This window comes from Etheostoma cragini, chromosome 11 (genome assembly GCF_013103735.1).
Source record: "Etheostoma cragini isolate CJK2018 chromosome 11, CSU_Ecrag_1.0, whole genome shotgun sequence".
Taxonomy (NCBI): Eukaryota; Metazoa; Chordata; class Actinopteri; order Perciformes; family Percidae; genus Etheostoma; species Etheostoma cragini.
In genome coordinates this window covers 27084069-27096308 of record NC_048417.1, presented here as the reverse complement: position 1 = coordinate 27096308, position 12240 = coordinate 27084069, and the positions used below count along the sequence as shown (strand labels likewise).

The 12240-nt window shown below is 42.1% G+C and overlaps 1 long non-coding RNA gene across 1 annotated transcript in view; it reads right to left on the bottom strand.

Moving 5' to 3' along the window:
- The window catches only part of LOC117953221, a 17077-nt gene extending 12848 nt beyond the window's left edge, over positions 1-4229 (bottom strand). Inside the window, exon 1 of the long non-coding RNA XR_004658583.1 lies at positions 4125-4229. This is a non-coding gene — a long non-coding RNA (uncharacterized LOC117953221). The remainder of the gene's footprint in view (positions 1-4124) is intronic.
- Between the last annotated feature and the right edge of the window lie 8011 nt (positions 4230-12240).

Genomic DNA, 12240 nt, shown 5'->3' with positions numbered 1-12240 from the left:
AGTATGTGTATGAGTTTTATTTAGTGACATAGTGAGATAAAAGTTTCAAAATTTCATAGGCCTACCTGTTTATGTATTGACGTTAGCTGGCCTTGGTTGTTTTGGTGTGCTGGACCTGGGATGAATGATCAATTTGTCCTGTCGTAAATAGGCAATGTCCCCCCTTTCTCTCGCCGCTCTTAAATCCGGCATGAGTTCTTTCCTTTTCCTTCTGATTGCCTCCGTGAAGTCTTCGTTTATGTATATTCTGGAACCTTTCAGATTTCTGGTTTTCTGTAGTATTTCCGTTCTGTCCTTGTGCCTTAGGAATTTTACCACAATTGGCCTCGGTCGGTCTCCTCCATTTAATGTCACGTCAAGGATTTTGTTCATCTGGAACCAAGACTTTGCTCCTTACTGGTGTATTTTGGGTCATTGACTTGTTGACATACCCATTTTAAAGGCATTTCCTCTTCTGCATAAGGCAAAATTAACTCTTCAAGTATTTTTATGGATTGAAACTGATCCATGATCCCTAGTAAAGGACCACCATGCTTTACTGTCTTCCCAGTGTACTGTGGCTTGACTTCAGTACAGGGGCGTCGGAGGACAAACTGTTTGCGGCCCCTAGACCCTAAAAGAAAAATTTGTCTCATCAGTCTACAGAATGTTGCTCCATTTCTCCTTTGGCCAGTCAATGTGTCCTTTGCCTAATTTCAGCCAATTCGGTACATGTCTGTTTTTTAGCAATGGGGCTTTGCAGGGGGGCTTGTGGCTGATAGCTTTGCTTCACTTAGCCTTCTCCTGATCATAACAGTACTCAGAGGTAACTTTAAGTCTTCTTTAATTTTCCTGGAGCTGATCATTGATTGAGCCTTTTCCATTTTATACATTTTTCCATCCATTCTTATGGTAGTTGACCTTTTTTACCACGTCGTTCAGGATTTGGATGCCTTTTTAGGCATTTGAAATCATTTTGGGTGAGCAGCCTATAATTCTCTGCACTTTGTTTTTTGTTTTCCCCTCTCCAATCAACTTTTTAATTAAAGTCTGCCTCAGAGCAACGTCTGGAACGAGCCATTTTGCTGAGTATTTCAGTGTGAGTGCACTATAACCAGCATGCACAACATTTGCTTTCTTCCTCATCCTCTCTCTCTCAGTCCAGAAGCACTGACCAAGTTGTTCTCTGTCCGGCAACCAACCACAAAAAGGGCTGCAAGCTGCACCAATTTCTTGTATTCTTAATTACAAGATATTGGTGCTTATTGGTGCTCCTGCTCCATCTATCTTCATTCAACAAAAGGCAAACCTTCAACAAGTTAACAGCTAATGTTGTGTCAAATATACTGTTAAGGTGTGTCGTACTTACTTAGCTGTGGTTACAGCCTGAGGTAACATTGCAATGTTTTAATGACCCAATGCATTTCTTTTGATTTAGGTCATTCATCCAACAAAGTGTCAGTTAGGGTACAAGGAAGTAAAAAACAAACACTCCTAAAGCCACGTACACTGTCTAAGAATATCTCCCATCTCCAATGTCCACTCCTTTTTTTTGATCATGCCAGTCTCTCGCGCTTTTCAATATCTGTTTGCTTTTTCTGGGCGAAGAAGAAGACTCCTGTTCCTGAAATTTGGGTTTTGAATACATGTGGTCATCTGTACTTATAGCAACAGCTGTGAGTCAAAACCACAGAAGAAGGAGCAGTATGGTCTGTGTCATGGGGCTAGCCCATGCCTTCATGTAAATCTGGGGTAGCATGTGGTATCATGCTAAGCTAACCTTTGTATGTCCAGTAAAAGGGAATGGTTAGTGTGAGCATTAGCATGTGGGTTTGCATCAATGAACACATGGTTGGTCATTTTATTTCAGTACTTGTCAAACGACTAGGAATCATGTTTGGATAAAAACAACACATGCATAATTCAGTTCAAGTTATTTATTTTAGTTTCATTCACCTGTTCTCATTGCAACCAGGGGTCAAATTGGCAAACAGTAAGTGATAGAGTCTGGAGTAATTTATAGAAGGGAAGATCTGGAATGGCCCTAGTGTCAGCCAGTCCAGAGGGGTGTACAGAGAACTTGTTCAGCATGTAACATTTCATTTTTGATGTTATTGTTGATATAGCGTGTATTCATGAAACCATGAAGGTTTGGGAATGCTGAATTAACACAACAGGGTTTGATTGATTTCCAATTAACTTTGGTTTGTCTTGTAGGAGGGGCTTCTGCTATAAAGGAAAGAGGCTGAGGCTCCTCTGGGAAAGAATGACTTTGGCCAGGAAACGTGCCCCGCGCCTCGGCCTGGACACAGCGGTCTCGAGTTAACGTGGAACGCTATCACTCTTACCGTTAACTCATTGGAATAACTTTATGGACACTACTATGTGCGTGCATCAATTAGTAAGTCTGATGATGATGTTATGTAACGTTAGCAACAGGAGGCTTATTTGCAAGGGTGCTATTTTATGTGTGTGCTGATATTGCGCATCTGTTCATGTGGGCTGCAAGAGTTATGTTTCTGTTTATTAAATGTGTTATTCAGTGCAAGTATAACCCAGTAGTTTACTGTCAGTAATCATGTATATTAGTTTATTACTGTCGCTCTGTTAAACGTTCCATTGTACTATCTTTACACTGATCAAGGAGATCTGATTGAATCTAGACTTAAGAGCACCGTAGTTAAATGAAAGTAGGTCAAGCTGTAATGTACTATAATGTACCTTTTCTTTTCTTCGCCCTCAACAGTTGCTGCTGCTGACACCTAACACCAAGGATATGTTGCCAAATTTTTTAACCCAGGTCCACTCCACGTACCCACCATTGGCTGGTGGCGGTTGCTAATTTCCCACTCTGATCAAGGCATGCCCATGTTTTAGAGCCAGGTGCAAGATCCAGGGCATGATGGGAAATGCCTGGGGCTCTCGTTTTTGTGGTTGAAAGACACATTGAGATATGTAGTCTCTTGTTTGCTGGATGGGTCTCTGTGTGGTAACAGAAAGATTACAACTCACGGCAGTATGTGAAATCTGAGGATTCACTTACAAAGTTCAAAGATGTCCTCACAAATCTTCTATCGCCTTGGCAAAGCTCAAGTTGGAAATTAAAAGAGCAAAATTTTTGAGCAGATGAAAAATGTGTTTGTGCCTTTTGCATGCACTTTTAAAACACCTTTTACATGTGCTTTTAACTCTGGTTCTCTTACTATTTTCTCTATCTAGGTGACACTGGCTAACTCTAATGAGGCTATCCCATTGCTCAAGAGGCTCAACAGTGAAGAACCTGACAGGATTACATTTTCCTGTTAGAGGATACAGATGCGGAGACCCACAGTAAGGTGAATAGGCAGAGTTTTATCACAAGAAGAGTCAAACAGGTTAGAGGTGCGGTGAAGTTTAGGTTATAGAGGAGCCAGATGATAGTGTGCTGGGGAGTTGACAGGGCAGACAAACAGGCTGGTGGACAGGAGCAAATAGGCAGGAGAGTCTTAAGTGATGGCAGGCAGGCAGGCAGGCAGCAAATACAAGCAAACTGTGGTAGATAGAGACGAGGTTGTAAGAAAAACAACAACACTTATACGGAAAAACAACTTAGTTGCCAGCGCAATATACCAGTTTCAGACAGTTATTTTAACAGCCAGGGTGATGAGTGATGAGTTTCAGGTGTGATGCAGGCGGTGATAAGGCGCAGGTGCGTGCGATGCACTGCAGGTGGTGACAAGCCAGGAGAAGACACCCACACAACACACAGAGAGGACTGACAGAAACAGCAGGGAGGGGAAAAACAAGGAAGGGATGAATGGTGAAGCAAACCCTAACATTTCCAGCGTCGTCCGCTCAGGCTCCATCTCTAAAACTACCATCTGTAATGTCTGCCTACGTCCAACCCAGCCGCTGTGCAACTACACTGACCTCCGTACAGGCGAGCCTTGGTTCTGCTACAAGCCCAAGAACCTGAGCTGTGATGCCAGGATCAACCACGCCATGGGACCTTACAACCAAGCCTTGAAGGCCACAGAGGAGAGGCTTTGTTCCAAAGGTGAGGGAGCACATAGACAGGGCGTGGCATTTTGAGTGACTTCTAATAAATAAAGATGTGTGCAATATGTAATACTGACAACTAGTGTTTAAAAGACTTACTGTGGAACAAATTCAAAATACTGGAGAGAGTCGTCTCCCCTGCCCCCTCCTCCCCAGACTCCAAGTTCACGTTGGTTGCCAGGATGAGAACACCCACAACAATGTTGCTAGACGGTTGTACTCCACATCACAGCGGAGTAGCTAACGTTAGCTGCTGCTATATGAAAGTCATAATAGCCCGTGCCCACACGGAGCTCTAATAATAATAATAAAATTAATAATAATAATAATAATAATAATAATAATAATAATTTTTATTTAAAGACGCCTTTCTTGGCACTCAAGGACGCCACACAGGGAATTAATATATTAAGAGCAGCAAAACAAATACTATACAACAGCAAAACAAATACTATACTACAGCTAAACAAATACTATACAGCTAAACAAATACTATAAAACAGCAAAACAAATACTATACAGCAAAACAACGGAAAAGGCAGAGCAATAGAAAATTAGGTGGAATAAACAGTTTTCCGAAAAACAGATGTGTTTTAGTTGAGACTTGAAATGGGGGAATGAATCAATGTTTCTGAGTTGGGGGGGGGTAATACATTCCAGAGACGGCGAGCAGAGCAGCTGAATGCTGTGGCCCCATGGTAGTGAGACGGGCGGAGGGGACAGAGAAGTTTATGGAGGAAGACGATCTGAGGGAGCTGTTGGAGCTAAATCCTGCTCCATCTCAGGGTAAATTCAATTAGTAGTCAAAATCTCAGATGTGGATGTGTGAATCCATTTTATTACATAGGATATCCTAGAGAACAACACAGAGTCAACCTAACACGGCTCTTCCCCAAATTTGTCTGACTCTTTGGCTCTTACACCCCTAGATTTATCTCACAAAAGGGTGGGGTCTTTAGACCACAGTGATGTCTTTGTGTGCTTATCCGTTATCTTTTCAGTTGGAATGTGACTTAAGGTTTATGACTCTCAGTTTAGGAAAAAAATCAGTGGGGCTAGAAGGTAGGAACCAGACTCAGGGAGCATCCCTAACAATCAATTCTACTTCTTTAGGAGAGCTGTATTATAACAAAATGTAGCAGAACATCTTATATTATAAAACAGAAGTATTGCAAAACAACTTAATATAACAAACAACAAACTATATACTTATAACAACAAACTTAATGCATGACCAACATGTCTTCATTTCTGTCGAAATAATGTTTTTACCGTTTAGCTTCAATGTATAATGCAAATCACACACAATGTTTAAGCACATATACAATTTTAAATCCCAACAGAGCAGGAGGGGGTGGGACGCTGGAGGAGATCAGACAGATATGATTAGATTAGATTCAACTTTATTGTCATTACACAGGTACAGGTACAAGGCAACGAAATGCAGTTTGGGACTAACCAGAAGTGCAATAGCAGTAAGTGCAGGATATACAATGGTTCCGTAAGTGAAGGACATGGATATGTACTGAATAATTATAGAAATGAATACTATTATAAACAGAATTTTACAGATGGGTTTGTCCTATGAATATAAAATATAGATAACAAGTATTGTGAGCAAGATTTACAGCTAGGAATGTAGTGAATATATTATACCGGATATTACTTTAAGTGCAAATTTGTACAGATATGTGCAAATAACATAATATACTAATGGTTTACAGAGTTTACAGGTGAGTATCTACAATGAATATATATACAGATGGCTTTTATTATTATAGACAGAATTTTTACAGATAGATATAATAAGTTAGGCTAAAATGAGCAGTATAACAATGATTTAAAGGCAGTACAAATAAAGTAAAGTTTGGCCAGAAACTATCCGAATTAAAGTGCAGTGGAAAGTAATTGCATATTACAGTTAAAGTACGGTATTGAAGATGTATATGTAAACAATTGGTACTGTAAATCAACAGTCAGCAGTGCAAATTGAAATGTAAGTAGTGCAAAAAGGTAAGTGCAAAAAGATGCAGATGTAAACAGTTGTTACTATAGTAACAGTCAGCAGTGCAGCTGAACATTATAGTATTGCAGATAACAAAATCGAGGCAGGTGTGAGGAGGTAGAGGAGAGTCTGTCAGTATATGAAGGGAGTGGGATCAATGAGGAATGGAGTTCAATAAAGAGACAGCTCTGGGGAAAAAAACTGTTCTTTAGTCTGCTGGACCTGGTCCGGAGGCAGCTGCAGGCGGGCTGGGGGAGAGGAGTCCTTAAGGATGCTGCGAGCTCGATGCAGACAGCGTTTCCACTGGATGTGCTCGATGGTGGGTAGTGGAGTCCCAGTAATACGCTGGGCGGTTTTCACCACCTGCTGCAGTGCCTTTCGCTCTGCAACAGAACAGCTCCCATACCACACTGTTGCACAGTTGGTCAAGATGCTTTAGGTGATAGAAGTTCACCAGGATAGTTGAGGAAAGCTGATGTTATCTGGTCCAGCAGCCTTGTGCGTGCTTATCCTGCTCAGTGCCTTGCAGACATCTGTGGAGGAGAGTGTGATGGGGGGGGGTGGTCAGCTGAGGGTTTGAGCTTGGTGGCAGTTTCTCTGTTGTCTCTTTCAAAGCGAGCATAAAAGTCATTAAGCTTGTTCAGGAAGTTGACATCAGTGGCTGCGGGGGTGGAGTGAGTGGGTTTGTAGTCACTGATGGCCTGAATGCCCTGCCACAACGGTCGAGGGTCAGAGTTGGAAAAGTGTCCCTCTATCTTAAGCTTGTAGCAGTGCTTGGCCTCTTTGATGCCCCTTTTCAGATTTGCTCTGGATGTGCTATAGGCCTGTGCATCTGTTTTGTGAAAATCTTTAGACAGGATCGCGGAGTGGTCGACTCCAAGCAAATAACCACAAAAAACACTTTTTCCCTGCCAGGATAAATTGTCCCTTTACCCTGTCACACAATACAGTACGGAAGTGTTCGACAGGCTCCACTGTCAACACACCCAAACTCTGTGCTCCGCTAAAACAAATATGTATTTATTTCCCCCGGACCACGGCACAGCTGTAAGCAACTGGCTTACTCTCTCAATACACACTGTAAAGTACACTCTCCTTTACAGACAAACACTCAGAGGCCGTACCTGCTAGAATATATATATATATATATATATATATATATATATATATATATAATCTCTCTCTCTCTCTCTCTCTCTCTCTTTTTATTCCCCACAGAATACAGCATGCAACAGACATGCACTCCATACGTGATGCATAGTATACGCTATTTCAGAGCTCTTACCTCGACACAGGACTGGAGAGCCGTCAGTCCGGCAGGGCCCGCATCAACGTAGCTGGACGTCTCGTACGCAACTTGCAGCAGGCTCTGTCGGACCGACAGATTCTCCGTCTTTTTATTCTCTTAACAAACAAGGATGGTGTGTGAGCGGGGGGGGGCAGTCCCCGCTACCAGCCCATTCCTTGGTGAGTCCGGCGCACCTGCCTCGAAACAATGTTTCCAAAAACATGAGCTCCATTTGTGACTAAAACAGGTTATATAAGGCTTATGCTAAGTAAAACAATGATAAATGAAACACAAAACAATTATACACTTGATAATTGAAACACAAAATAATAATAGTTATACAAACAGTGAATCTACAAGTGACCCACTTAGCTGTTGTCAAGGATCATAATACAAAATAAACTTTTTTTTTTTCCTCCACAGCGTCTCCTGATCGGAAGGCAGTATTGCGTGTCTTCAATAGGAGTCGCACTTTCCTGTTCATCCATGGCTTCTGATTTGGGTATGTGGTGATCTGCTTCTGGGTTGTAACATTGTCTATGGTGGTGTTGATATAATCTAGTACAGAGGAGGTCCCAGCTAACAATTTTTGGTTCCCAGAATGTTCTGGGAACGTTCGTTTTTGGTTGTGGGTTAGGGTTTAGGGTTGAAGGTTTTTTTTGGTAGTAGTTTGGTTGTCTGCAGGTTAATTGAAAGGTTTTCTTAACGTTCTGGGAACGTTCGTTTTTGGTTACAGCGAACGTTCTCAGAACGTTCCCCTAAACGTTCTCTAAAAGTTATAACCTTTAGAGAACGTTAGGCGAACGTTCCGAAAACGTTGCAACCTTTAGCAAACGTTAGGGGAACGTTCCGAAAACGTTGCAACCTTTAGCAAACGTTAGGGGAACGTTCCCTTAATGTTGCAACCTTTAGAAAATGTTAGGGGAACGTTCCCTCAGCGGTGCAACCTTTAGAGAACGTTAGGGGAACGTTCCCTTAGCGTTTCAACCCTCAGCGACCGTTACGGAACGGTCTCTTAACGTTAGGGGAAACATTCGCTGTAACCATAAACGAACGTTCCCAGAACGCTTAGAAAAGGTTAGATTCCCCTAACCTTTAAATAAACTAACACCCATACCATTTGTGTGTATGTATGTACTGTATATACACACGTACACACCTACAAAAGTTATATTAGTAGGAATGAATGAACAGGCAAACTTGATGGCATTTCACAACTTTAATATTCAAACAACTGAAAAAAATACAAAAAAGATAAGGCTGTAGTGCAAGATGAATAAAGATGTGTTTGCAAAGTGTGTGCAAAAAAAGTCACTGAAAAAAAAATAAAGTTTATTTAAAAATTAAAAAGGGGCTCCATGGTTTCACGGCTCAGTCCTTCTCAGCTGGCCTATAAAGAAATAAACAAAAGTTAGACATGTAATACTAAGAATGAACACATTGACAAAAGAATTTTATTGATCTACTTTATTATGAACTTAACGCAGAAGAACTTCAATTTACCGTCTGTGTTGGGCAAACTTCAGAACTTTCCCAATCAAATCCTCCGCTTCTGCAGCAGTCAGCGCAGGGAAGGTTTTCCGGCAGGCCGCTAGAGTAGAAGTCAAAATGAAGCAAAGTTATAAGTCAAATTAAAACCTCTTGTCAGTCAAGCTAAGCATAATACTAATGTGAACAATAAAATAGCACCTGCCTGTTATAAGCCTGCGTACAGCCAGGTCCTGGAAGGCTTTCTTTGTCTTTCTTCCATGTCCTGTCTTCATGTTAAAACGATGACACAAAACATACAATGCGACAAAGCAGACACGTCGTGCACAGCAGCACACAAGGGAAAGACGTAAACAATCCATCTAAAGCACAACTCTGGCCTCGCCTTTTTGAATGGGAGGGCTAGGGCCCTTCTATGACAGCATCCAAATCAACATTTTTAAACACTAAGAAGGCTCGACACAGCATGAGACTTTACTCCAAGTCTCGCCTGGGGCTCAACACATGAACTCAGCATTGAGAACATAGTTTGTGTACAAACAGTTTACTAAAAAGAAAAGATTTGGAGCAGCTCACTGCATGACTAGCATAGCTAGCAAGATAGCGGACGACGTAGAAAACGTAAGCTAAAGTAAGTTGTTTACTTCAGCCAAACTTTTATTTTTGGTCAACCTGATCAGAACCGGAATATAACAAAGCCGTACGAGGGAAAGACTTTAATGTTAAACCACAAACCCTCCCACTACAACCACAACATCATTAAAGTGTAAAGTACTTCGTTTTCCTTTCCGTGAGCCAGCCCAAGTCGTGCAGCATGGTCGGTCCTGTGCGTGGTTTTGTCTTCTTTGCGTAACGCGGAGTCGGTCAGCTCAGAGCAGAGGCTCCCCTACTGGGTAGGGGGTGGAACGGTTCGGTTTGCAAACTAAATTAAAGAAGGGAATTTTCTTAGTTGTGAAAATCGTTCTATTGATAGACTCTTGTTTTAAGTATTTTTACTAATACAGTTATAAAAAAATTCAAGCACAAAAGTACTGTTTTAAGCTAAATTGATATCAGCCTTAAAATAAATAGATTATCTTGCTATGCTGTTTATCTTACTTAGATTGTATAAGTACAATATTTTTTGAGTGAATTTAAATCGAGTGTCAGCAAACCTTTGTGCTACTTCAAATACTCAGAACAACCAAAAATAACCAAACGGGAACGTTGTGTGATGGGACGAGGCAACTGAAGGGGAACGTTACAGTTGGTTGGTTCTCTTAACGTTTAGGGAACGTTATAACCTGGAGGTAACGTTCCCTAAACGTTAGTTTTTGGTTTGGTTCGAACTAACCTTTAGAGAACCAAAAACTAACGTTCCCTAACGTTCCCTAAACGTTCTGTGTTAGTGGGGGTGTAGCAGTCAATGTCTGTGTGAGAGCCACTGGTTGCTTGAGGAGCAAACATACTCCAGTCTGTGTGTAGAAACCTTTTCTGAATTGATGAATCTGCTCCTGCAGGCCACACCTTGATGGTCTTCACTGATGGCTTCACGCGGTTGATGAGAGGTGCATATTTGGGGGTGAGGAACAAAGAAAGGTGATCTGACCCTCCCAGGTGGGGGAGGGGTGTCTCGAAGTAGGCTCCAGCCATGTTTGTGTAAACATGGTCTAAAAGTTTTGTTTCCTCTGGTGTGACAAGAAACATGCTGGTGAAATTTTGGTAGCACTGTCTTTAAGTTTAAATGATTAAAATCACCAGCAACAATAAACGCAGCTTCCGGGTGAACGGTCTGTTGTTTACTGATGGCTGTGTGAAGTTCTTTCATGGCAGACTTGGCGTCAGCGTCCCGGGGAATATAGGCTGCAGTGATAATCGTACAAGTGAACTACCGTGGTAGATAGAACGGTCTACATTTAGCCATGAGAAACTCAAGGTTAGCTGAACAATGTCTCCCAACAATAGCCAAGTTTGTGCACCAAGCTTTGTTAATGTAAATGCACAATCCACCACCTCTGGTCTTACCGGAGCCATCTAGTGTTCTATCTGCCCGGAATGTGTGAAGTCCCGCTAGCTCAATAGCATTGTCCGGTATTCCGCTGTTTAACCATGTTTCCGTAAAGATGATGACATTAGAGTTCAAAAGTCTCTTGCTGTGTGTAATGCTGAGTCGGATCTCCTCCATTTTGTTCATCAGCGACCGTACATTTGCAAGGAAAAGGCTAGGTAAAGAGAGCCGGTGTGGTGTTAGCTTTAGCTTAGCTCTTAATAATAATAATAAATTTTATTTGTAATGCACTTTACATTTAAACAAATCTCAAAGTGCTACAGTCAAGGTCATAAAAGCAAGGTAAAAACATCAAAGTAAAATATCTATAAATAGTGCAACAACATTTTTGTGCAAGGTTAAAACTCATGAACTCAAGAACTCAAGTTCTGCTAAAAAGAAATGTTTTTAGTCCTTTTTTAAAAGTCTCCAAAGTCTGTGGTGCCCTTGGATGGTCAGGGAGGGCATTCCACGTCCGAGGAGCGGCAGAGCAGAAGCCTCAATCACCCATGGTGCTGAGTTTAGTTCTAGGGATTATGAGGCGGTTGGAGTTGTTTGAGCGGAGGGATCGTGTTGTAGTGTGAGGGATGAGTAGTTCTTTCAGGTAGGGGGGGGGGGGGCATTTCCATAGATGCATTGGTGGGTGACGATTGAGACCTTTTATTCAATCCTTGCTGAAACGGGATACCAGTGAAGTGAGTGGAGAATGGGTGTGATGTGGTCATACTTTCGCACTCTCATCAGGATCCTAGCAGCACTGTTCTGGACATATTGCAGTTTCTGCAGACTCTTGTAAGGGATCCCGATGAGAAGTGCGTTACAGTAGTCCAGTCTGGAGGAGACAAAGGTGTGGACCAGTTTTTCAGCATCAGCTAAGGTGAGTGTAGAACGGAGTTTTGCAATATTTCTGAGATGTTATTTACACCAAGATTGGTGACTGTTGTGGAGAGGGGAATGTCTTGGCCAGAGATAGTTATACCGGTTATGGAGGATGACTGGACTTGATGTGAGGTGCCAACAAGGATTCCCCCGGTTTTGGAGCTGTTTAACTGGAGACAATTGTGTTTCATCCACGCCTTTATTTCCTCCAGACAGGTGGTGAGTGTTGAAGATGATGGTGCTGTAGTTGCAGTGGGTTGTTAGTCACATTTTACGTACAGTTGTGTGTCATCGGCATAACAGTGAAATGAGACTCCATGGTGGCTGATGACGTGGCCCAGGGGGAGGATGTAAATGATGAAGAGGATGGGGCCAAGGACTGACCCCTGGGGGACTCCGCAGGTGACCGTGTGTTGCCGGGACCTTGCGCTTCCAAGAGAAATGTATTCTGTTCTGTCTGTGAGGTATGATTTAAACCAGTTCAGAGCAGTGTCAGTGAGTCCAGTGGCTTGGTGTAGTCGGTTGAGGAGTATGCCA